This window comes from Schistosoma mansoni, chromosome 1 (assembly GCF_000237925.1).
Source record: "Schistosoma mansoni strain Puerto Rico chromosome 1, complete genome".
NCBI lineage: Eukaryota > Metazoa > Platyhelminthes > Trematoda > Strigeidida > Schistosomatidae > Schistosoma > Schistosoma mansoni.
In genome coordinates, this window is record NC_031495.1 from 16,362,625 (window position 1) to 16,373,292 (window position 10,668).

The window sequence follows — 10,668 nt, forward strand, 5'->3', positions numbered from 1 at the left end:
CACCAAGATAAATACAGCAACTTTTGTAACAGTAATCATGCTTGTAAACTGGCACCCCTCGAGTAACTTATGGTTTTTGAGACAAAATTTTCGATATTATTATTATACGATTGATCGAAACACAAAGTGTTTCATGGACTTTTGAACACGGCTAGTGTTAGACTATCATGGGGAGATAAGGACTGGGAGAAGACAAACATATTGACAATATGATAAGACTTACCGACTGCTCATGCTTAGTAATCATCGCGGTGAGTAGACCACCCACCAACAATCTACATAAAGCTCCGTCCTGTGAAATCCTTTTCATGTCTGCTTCCAATTACCGACGCAATGTGTTCCTTGGTCTTCCTCTTTTCCATTTCCATTCAGGATTCCTAGTTAGCGATTGCCTCGTGATGCAATTTAATGATTTCCTCAACGTGTGTCCTGTCCACCTCTATCGTCTTTTCCTAATTTCCTGTCCAGATGGTAGCTGGTTTGTTCTCTCCCATAGCAGGCTGTTGCTGATGGTATACGGTCAACGGGCATTCAGTATCTTACGTAGACAATTGTTGATAAATACTTGTACCTTTTGATGATGGTTGTGGTAGTTCTCCAAGTTTCAGCTTTGTACAATGAAACTATCTGTCTTTACGTTCGTATTGAAGATTCTGAATTCCATGTTGGTTGACAGTTGTTTTGAGTTCCATATGTTCTTCAGCTATAGGAATGAGGCCCTTGTTTTGCCAATACATGCCTTTATTTCTGCATCGGATCCTCTTTGTTCATCGATGATGCTTCCCATGTACGTGAATGTCTCCACATCTTTCAGAGCTTCTCTATAAAGTGTAATTGGGTTGATGTTCGTTGTGTTGTATTTCAGGATGATGGTTTGTCCCTTGTGTATGTTGAGGCATACTGATACAGACACTAGCGCTACACTGGCTGTTTTCACTTAGATTTGTTGGTGTGTATGGGATAGAAGAGCTGGGTCATATGCGAAGTCCAAATCGTCTAGTTGCGCCCGAGCTGCTTACTTTATTGAGTGTTTCCCCTCAGATGTGGAAGTCTTCGTAATCCAGTCAACCATGAGAGGAAATACAAAGGGTGACAGTAATCAGTCTTTTCTGACACCGATCCTCACTTGGAATACATCCGGCAACTGTCCTCCATGCACAACATTTTAGTGTAGTCAGTTGCATGAGTTACGGATAGTGTTGAAGATCTTCTCAGGTACACTGTGGTTTTGAAGGAGGCTCCATAAGATCCTCCTGTTTACACTATCAGACGTCTTTTCACAGACAAGAAAGTTGATTTACAGTGATGAATTCCATCCAACTGAATGTTTAATGATGATCCATAGTGTCTGAGATCGACAGATCCTTACGGAATCCGGTCTGTTGATCTCGAAGTTGGGCGTCTACTGAATTTTTCATCTGGTTCAGCAACACTCTGTTGAAAACGTTTCCTGGTACCGATAGTAGTGTGATGCATTTGTAGTTCTCACACTTACTCAGATCTCCTTTCTTTGGTATTTTGATGAAGTGTCCTTCTTTCCAGTCTATCAGTGCAACTTGTTCTTCTTCACAAATCTTCCTGAATAGAACGTGGAGCATGTTTGCAGTTACTTCTATGTTTGATTTCAGTGCTCCAGCTGGTATATTGTCAGGTTCTGTTACTTTCGCGGTCTTGATTTGTCTGATAGCTATTCTGATTTCTTCGATTGTTGGTGGAGTGATATATATAGGAAGACCTGTAGGTGCTCTTTTGATGTTTGGTGGGTTCAATGGAGCTGGTCTATCCATCTGTCTCTCTCTTCTTGAATTCTAGTTATCGGCTTACCTTCTTTGTCCTTGACCGGTCTCTCCAATTTAATATTTTTCCCCACTAGTTTCTGAGTCGTACCATATAAATGTCTCATATTCCTTTCTGTTACGGCTTTTTCCGTTGTTAGATCTTCCATGTATTTCCGCTTGTCAGCTCTAATGCTTTTCACTTGCTTGTTTGCTTCAATGTACTTATTTTGTGCTTTGACTTTCTCTGCTCTTGTTCGGCTGTTGTTAATTGTTGTTCTTCCTTTCTTCAGTCTTATTCGAGGTTTAGATAGAGATCTATTGCTTATAATGATGCTAATTGCGACCCAGGATTTCATGACACGTTGAAGTTAGTGTTTCTTCGATCCCTTCCCAGTTGTCCTCCATAGTAGTTTTCTCTTCTGTGACTAGATTCTATAAGGCTTGGAACCTGTTCTTGAGAGCTATCTTGAATTCGTTGAGTTTGTCAGTATGTCGAAGGAAGGCTGTATTGGATCTTTGTGATGCCGTTTGTCCTTTTGTCCAGTGCTTCTTCAGCTTCAGTTTAATCTTGGCAACCAACAAGTGGTGACCTGAAGTTATGTCGGCTCTTTTCTTGATTCTCATGTTCTTCACCGATCTTCTGAATTTTCTAATGATGCAAATATGATCGATCTGATTCTCTGTAGTGTGATCCGGTTAGACCCACCTAGCTTTGTGAATGCTTTTGTGTGGGAATATTGTCATCTATAACAAAGTTGTTTAATGCACATAGATTTGTGAATCTCTCGCCATTCTCGTTTCTTTCTTCTAATTACTCCAGTTCATGTTGTCTCATGATATCTTCATATATAGTGTTGTTCATTCAGACTTTGGCGTTTAGATCTCCCATCAGGATGGTCGGGTATTTTCCTGGACACTTCGCTATGGTCGATTGCAGCCTCTCATGAAACTGATATTTGTTGTCGTCATTGATATCGTAGGTGGTTTCATAACATTGGACGACATCCATTGTCATTCTCTCCTTTGTTTTGAATGATGCTTTGATGGTTTTGAGTCTATGAGATTCCAATCCAACAAGTGCATTACGTGCTTCTTTGAACAGCATCAGAACACTTCTCTAAGTGTGCGGAGCAGTTTTCTCTTCGTGACCGGAGGACGGCAGTATCTATCTTGTACTTAACCTTTGCTGTCCAGCTTGAGTTCAATAGATTTCACTGATTCTAAGAACCACCAAGTTGTATCCCCTCATTTCCATAGCTATTTAATTGTCCTTCTCGGTCTCCCACATCGTTCGAACGTTTCATTTACCTATGATAATTGTCTCTCTGGTTGTTAGAAATAGAATTGGCCCCGTCGCTTTCTAAAAATCTTGGCTTTTGCCATGAGGCGTCATAATTCTCCTGAAAGATGACCCCTCAACTCGGAGTACCAGGTTAAACTGTGTAATTTGTTTGTTCAAACTGCCAATTTTCCGACAATGTTGTTTTCTATGGGTTGGGTTTGCTTACTCCATCCTCAACCCTCCTCTTTTATCCGGACTGTGGACCGGCAGTATCCCTCTGAGATTTATAGGCAAAGTTAGTATAACCGTGGGCGTCTCTAGCTTCACTTCACACAAACTGAGTGGGATTCGCCTAAACACTGGGTCTCAAAGTGCTCTGTATAACTGAACAAGCACCCACTGTTCGAGATGCTCATATGCCGGCAGATTTACGAGGTAGTTTTCATGTTATATGATGTCTGTTATACGGAAAAGAATCTAGTGAGATATAACTTTGACAACCTGAAGAGTTCCGGGTTTCAGGATGTACCGGAATAAGGAATGGTTCTATATATATAACCTCGGCAAGTATCAAGAATAGAGGAACAAATAGACGATAGCTTTTAACAGTGTGGGTTGTTTAGTTAACGTTTGGTTCAAAACATCCTGGTGATGTCAAAACTCAAGTCTTCACTTGCTTCCTTATTTTTTGAAGACATTATATTTCTCATTATTATTTCATACTGAATATTGGAAACCTTGTGTTATTGAAAAATGGAACCCTGCGCTTCAAATTTTCTGCCTCACAGTCTAAACAAATGTCTATTCGACCACTTGTCTGGTTGCTTCTGTCAACAACACTTGGAGTACCCACCAGCACGAAATGTTAAGTGAACCCGACCAACAGCAGTGAAAGCCAAGACATGTGTTTAAAATACAGAACCGAGTAATAGAGCGATAATAAACGTTTTACACGACAAGTGGAAATATGAGGAAAATCTGACGATTCCATCGATCAAGGGTTCAAGAGAATTTCCAAATAGATGTCACCATGCCAACATTAGAAGAAACTGGTAAGGTAACCAGATAAATCAAGCGTTGTAAAGTAGCAGGACTAAACAAAACACGTGCTGAAACAGCGAAATCAGATATAGCAGTAAATGTGAAGATATTTCATGTTCACTTCAGAAACAATTTTGAGGGAGGTTAAGCAGCAGCAGATCAGGAAGAGGCATACCTCATCAATATATTTGAGAAAGATATTAGTGAGCGTGGGAACTACAGAGGCATCTCATGGCTATCAGTGGAAGGTAATGAAATCAACAGCGCTGCCCAATCGAATGAAATATTTAGTAAACCTGTAGTGGCATTGGTCCTAACCACACAATACTCAAATCTGACAATGAGATAACTGAAAAAATGGATATCCAACATTTAACTCATACGGAAAGCCAACAAGGGCGAACGAGGGTATAGTTAATTGAATTTGATCAGCATGGCATGGCTCAACCTTGAAGGCATGGTCATACTTGTGTAATCCATGCACTTATACATCAAATAACTTATTCTATCCCCAGCCAAAATGTGTTCTTCCTAAGTGTTCAACATCACATCGCGGGTTGTCATGATACGATGAGTCGGGGTAAAAAATGATATCACTTCCACGTAAGGTCTTATAGATTAGATAGTCACAACATGACAAATCTAAAATTCTGGAATTAGGTCTATGGTTAATATGGTATTATTATCTGAAATAGATCACAACCCTACAAACCCCCTTCTTCGACATAAACAACCTGGATTTTCAAAGCATCTACCATGCACAGACTGAATCGTGACATTTTGGGTCATTATTGAGCGATCCGTTGAATGAAAATCGTCACTATAAACCGACACTCTCGATTATGAGAAAGTATTTGACAACATAGATAAGAGAACCTCGTGAAATTTCCTCCAACATTATAAAGCACCTGAGAATATTGTCGCTATCCTACAGAACTCTTGCTACAGACTCAGCTGCAAAGTCTTGCACAAGAGTCAGAAGATATTTTCTACTTCCACCTTTTCTTCCTCTGCTAGCTCATAAGAACTACAGATGACAGTGAACATCTCGGACGCAGATGAACAGTATAGACTTTGCAGGCTACGGAGCCGTATTATAGAGCACACAGCAACAAATGAAGCGGACGACAACATTGTAGCAGCGGTTTATTCAGAAGTAGGCTGCCAAATAGACGGATGAGGAATATATTAAAATACAACACAAAGAACGTCAACAATACTACGCTTAATGCCTCGACTCCGGAAGAGGAACCTTTACACCCACGGGTAGTATCACTGATAAAAAAAGATGTCGAGTCTGCATTTGAAATGATTGATGTGGATGTTCAGTATTACCATTAAAATTATAATTTTCCCAACTCCAAAGTATGAGAATTCACAACAACTTCTGTAGAATTATATTTTTCTCGAGATCGATTTCTTGCTACTGTACGAATATAATCAAGTGTAATCAAAAATTTAAGTTTGGTAACAGTTTCAACAAGGAGAAAACCTTGAAAAGGATCCAATGCTAATTTGAAAGCACAAACTGGCGAAACTAAAGGAGCCCTCCTGTAGTTTAATAATATTCAAAACGTGAAAGAACTTTCATCCGAAGTAAAAGTCAGATTTTTCAACATAAAACTGAAAACTGTTCTATTGTTTGATGGTAAAACTTAAAGAACTACCACAGTCTTTGTCGAAGAAGTGTACGGTTCAATGAATATCCGTCTATGCAAGATATCATAAATCCGTTGGTCGGAGATCAAAAACCAAATTCTACTCCGGAAGAGAACAAACCAGCCATCAACTGTGAAAAAAACTTTGAAATGTCTCCGGATTGAGATAGCTCGAATTACACGGAAACATATTACTCATCTGTTGAATTTAGCGTTTAATTCTTTTAATTCCTATCTTATAATTTTTGAGACAGCCAATCGGACAATCAATTAATAGCGTGATAGCTGCTTTTAGGAACTCTACCACCCTTGAAAATCAATTCCTAAGAACTCGGAATAAATCTACCTCAAAATAACTGTTAACTTATCCAGGGCTATTTCATTTGATTAGCCATAACACTTACTGCACGTTATCAAATATATGACCGTTATACACAAATTACATGTCCTAATAGATAGGTTGTGGTATTTGAACAATCTAACGAACTGCTAACCGTTTTGAATAGATTAAAACTTCTACGAGACGCAATCAGGAGGTCCAATTCGAAGTATGCGGGACAAATTGCACTGTTTTTATTTACGATCCTAAAATCAATAAAGTAAGACAATTAACTGAATGGTAACTGTATGAAATATTCTTCACAAATCCAAGAAAAGAATCAGAATGCACAAAAATTTACTTCCGAAAGGTTTATGCAAATTGTTACTCCATGGTCCACAATCTGGAAAAAGCTAATATTTATTTGAAGACCAATTGACTGACGAATACATTCATTTCTTTCTGTTTTCGTTCTAATGGGATATTAACAAAATGCTTATGTGATTCACTGCATTTCCGAGGTTTAAATCACGAAATGATTTTAACTAGACCACCAAAGAAAACCTTCAAGACAGTTCTTCACGGTTGATGAGGTGGCCTGCTTGGATATCTGGGCTACCTGTTTCTGCCATCTAAATATTTCAACAGGCCGTCTGCTCTTTTATTTTGTTTTAACACCTCCTTATGTCTATTATTCGTATAACATATACACTCGCGTTTATGAAAAGCTTACGTCATTTCGCTACAAAACTTACAAAAAGGTGCAATAAGAGACATCGTGGTGGTTAGCAATATGCATTAAACAGAATGAACATTATTCAAATGACGATTCACGAGCTGATAAATTCTAACTGCCGTTCACTAATTAACAGTGTGAACTACCATTAATTCACGCTCAGTCAAAACATGTATTGCAATTGTGGTGTCGTCGCAATTCAAAAATCTTGGTTAATAGATTTCCGGGACGATTTCTTAGTATCACTACGTGATTTCAATATCTATCGTCAGGATTGATCAAACAATAAAAAGACGTGTGGCGGTGGAGTAGCTACGTTTATAAGCGTTAATTAGTGTCGATCTACTTTTGCTTGTTTCAAGTTCTCAAATGTCTTTATCGACCGTCTAACTTTAAGATGCCGTCCAAAACACCTGAATAAATACAAATATGTTTGTGCTACCAACATCTACATGACTCCAGACTGCAAATCATCTGCGCCATATGTTTTCGCTGATGAATTTACTAAATTCGCTTTTTATACCTTCACTGGTTCACTTTCAATTGTATGTGGTGATTTCACTTCATGTGACTGCAGCTTCCTTACATCACTAGATCACCGAAATGTGGTAGATTTTCCTACTCGTTTGGATACTCATTTGGACTTCCTTTTCCATAATGTTGTGGGTACATGTGTGACTCGCAAACGTGCCCCATTATCTTGCACGGATCATGGTGTAATTTGTGTCCTACGTGAAGTATATTGAAAACATGTAAGGACTAAACCTGCACACCAGACCAAAACAGTCATATATAGGAATTACTCATAAGAAAATATAAAAAATCTGAAAAACATGTTCCGCACGACTAACTGGGAATTATTTACAGATGACTCACTGGAAAACACCACTGATGTTATCACCTGTTATCTTAAATTCTGTTTTGATAATTTTTGTCCTTCTGAAACCATTTTTTAAAGTTTTGACCGACTTACATCTCCACAATTAAAACGACAACGGAGAGCAAAACAAAAAATGTACAAGGGGAAAAACACCGTTGAAGTTCTTAGGCTGAACGGTCTAATAAACCTGGAAAATAGAAATCTTCATTCTATGTTTACTCAGAAACTCCTATCTTGTAAAAACTCTCCAAGTATGTGGAAAAGTTTTCGAGAACTCAAAGGTGACAGGTAGATTAGAAGCTATAACCAGCTGAATGTTCGTGACAAGTAAGTTTTTTGTACGTCGGTTATCTGATGTCATGCTCCCTATATCCACGGGTTTGAAGAATAATTGTGTTCCTAGTTTCACTGCAAGTGATGCCTGAAAATGTCTCCAGTCACTTAATTCATCCCAACGTTTAGGACCTGACAGTATGACAGAACCCCTTTTTAAAAAGTGTGCTGACGTTTTATGTTATCCATTCACGAATTCCTTTGACAGATCTTTCTCAAATACTCTCATACCGAAAATGTGAAGAAAGATAAATGTAATCCCTATACAAAAGAAAGTATCTGGTGATAAAAATGTGAAATTTAGACCCATAGTAATAACTTTACCTTTCCTCAAAATAATGGAAAAACTATTGATGCTCCAACTTCAACCTGCAATAAACGAGCACAGTTATTCGTATCAGTTTGCTTACAAATGCAAAAAAGGCACCTCAGATACCGTTGGTGTTCTGTATCACAATATAGTGTTCGGCTTAGAAAAGGATAGGAAGTGTGTTCAATGCGCTTTTCTGGACTATACTTTTGCTTTTGATTCTATCCCAAGACACCTCTTACTTGACAAGTTAATCAGCGTCAACACTGACAGCTGGATAACGAATTGGCTATGTTCCTGTCTTTCTGGAAGAGAACAGTACACTATTTGTAGGAAAGTGTTCAACGTCTCTACTGTCTAATGAAGGTATGTCACAAGGAGCTGTTCCTTTACCTTTCCTTTTCTCTTTTTTTCTGCATGGCCTGCAATCTTCCGCAGGAAACATTTTCGTGAAATATGCGGACGACCTCACTGTATGTATGCCGATTTCTACCTCTTTACATTCCATAGAAATGAACGAGTTTTTGTTTCGTATTAAGTGGTGGTCTGTTGGTAATCGTCTCATACTTAATCCCCCTTAATGCCAGACTAAACTTTAGCCTGAGATATGAACAGCACCTATACACTATTTCGGAATCCCATAATGCTTGTGCCATTGGAGACTCCTTGATGAACACAGTGTCGAAGGTCTATTATCTTGGTGTTACTTTTTCCTCTGATCTTTCTTGGTCTTCTCGTGTTTTACTTTTATCGAAGAAAGTCTACTGTTTGACTTACTACATAAAGAGGCTGCATACTTTTGGGATTACCCGCCATTTACTCTTACAATTTGTCAATTACTGCATATTACCTATTATTCTTTACTGTTCTTCGTTATTCTTTCCCAGGCTTTTGGGAAAAGACTTCGCTGTACTGTGGAGAGTGCTGAAGGTAGTTAGCAAGGTGTGTGGTGAATCTTTTGAGGTCATTATTAACATGATTTTGGACAGACATTTAAAGTCTTGCAAACTCCTGACAGATATTATCTTATCAAATATTAACCATCCACTTCATTCATATCTTTCTCCTTGTATATCTTCTGGTAGGACAAGACGTAAACACATTAAAATCCATGCACTCAAGCGAATCTGTAATACCTTACCTAGTAAATATACTCTATGACAAACAGGTTGTTAGAGCTAGCCTAGTCAGTAGCCTGTATTCTTAAGCATGTCTCAAATTTGATTAGTTGTATGGAATAAGTTTTTTCACCTTTTTTCATTTCTCTTTCTTGTTTTTTGTAAAAAGCTCATTGGAATAGCTCGTGCTGAGGATTCCATGTTGTATCAAAATATAATATTGGATAAAGCCATTAATAATATTAATAATGATAATTAACTACAGGTGATAAATGAGTGCTTAGCAGCATCGCAAACCGATTGAGGTCGGATACTCATACAGTTGGACGCCGGTTCGGCGGTCTACAGGCTTCATGTTCGCACGCGTGGACGCATGTGACTGATGACCCTCATACTACGACGAAATGGTCGTTCAGTGCTTTCAAGTTTTCAGTGGGGCAGTGATTTCGTACTTGTTGTGATTATCGTTGCTTTTGTGTATTTGTTACATCAAAAAGCACTCTTGGTCTACTTTAATTTGCACTATTTCGGTTAAGGTTTGAAATTTTGTTGAAAACTTTGTCTCGTTGCACCTTCCTTCTCATTAGCTCTGACAATTGATTTTATTAGGTAATCCTATTGAACATATACCATTTCCGCAAGAGAATTCACATACATCTCAGCATACTACTACTGATAATAATAATGATAATAATAATACTTGTGTTTCTGTTGTGATCATATTGTGTTCTAAACCCTGATCTGATTACAATGGTTGGCAGCACTTGCAAATGTGGACAGCCAAACTGTTTATTTGCCGTGGATGAAGGGATGCAGTGTGATGAGTGTTGAAAGTGGTTCCACAAAATGTGTACCCGTCTTAGTCCCATAGCATACAAAAGATACTCTAAGCCTAACTGGGATTGGCTTTGCATGTTCTGCCGTACAAGTGGGACGAAACTAATCCAGGAGTCTATGAGCCTATTAGCTTTGGCCTGTGAAAGGAACGATAGTGTCTGAGCTGGTAACACAAGTACTGACAGCGAAGACTGTGACAGTGTTGTACATGCTGTTACAGGATGCATTGAGCACCCTACTGTGATTGATGGAATTATGAAATTTCGGTTACAGCTAACGGGGAGTGAAACACCACTTGGTATTGACATGAGCGATCGTGCATCTCCAGTGGAAATTAGGGACTCGAATAAAACCGTCACCATCCCAAATAGTCCCA